Genomic DNA, 662 nt, shown 5'->3' with positions numbered 1-662 from the left:
GGAAAGTAAATAATATAATAACAATTCCACGCAGTCAGGAAGATAAATCAAAATATAAATGAAACTTAAGCCATGGAATACACTCCAAACTTGGACACATATTTTCAAACTATTCCCTCTCAAAGTGATGAAATCCGTTTTTAATAAACTGCGTATTATATTTTCCACGATTTTATCAAATAATTTCGGTCCCAACAAGGCGTTATATAAGTACAAATTAGTATGCATAAAGTTGACTCCATATTTAATGTAGACACTCAAGAAGACTCAGAGATATGAAGGGGTGACACCCTTTATAATGCTGGCAGGAAATTTAAATTGTTTTACACTGGCATTCTTTCACGGTGCATATTATTTAAATGTTTGCAGCATATTAAGAGGACGAACTGAAAAAAAATGTTTAGTTTGAATTTTCACTTAAACACAGAGTGTCACAGACTTGTGTGATGGATTTTGTGCTCACCAACCGTTTTAATGCACATGTTAATGTTAATAAAACAATTGGCATGACTCGTCTAATGTCTAATCATCGTTAATAAAGAACGGCTTTGTTCAAGCTTAGAAAGTAGCGTTTACGATGCATAATTTGCTGCTCCATGAGTCAAACAACATTTCTATTAGTCAATGTAAACGCAAATACGCAAATTATTGATATTTGCAAA

Source organism: Dendroctonus ponderosae, unplaced genomic scaffold (assembly GCF_020466585.1).
Source record: "Dendroctonus ponderosae isolate FM_Combo_2020 unplaced genomic scaffold, Dpon_F_20191213v2 Dpon_F_20191213_6, whole genome shotgun sequence".
Taxonomy (NCBI): domain Eukaryota; kingdom Metazoa; phylum Arthropoda; class Insecta; order Coleoptera; family Curculionidae; genus Dendroctonus; species Dendroctonus ponderosae.
This window is presented reverse-complemented; position numbering follows the sequence as displayed.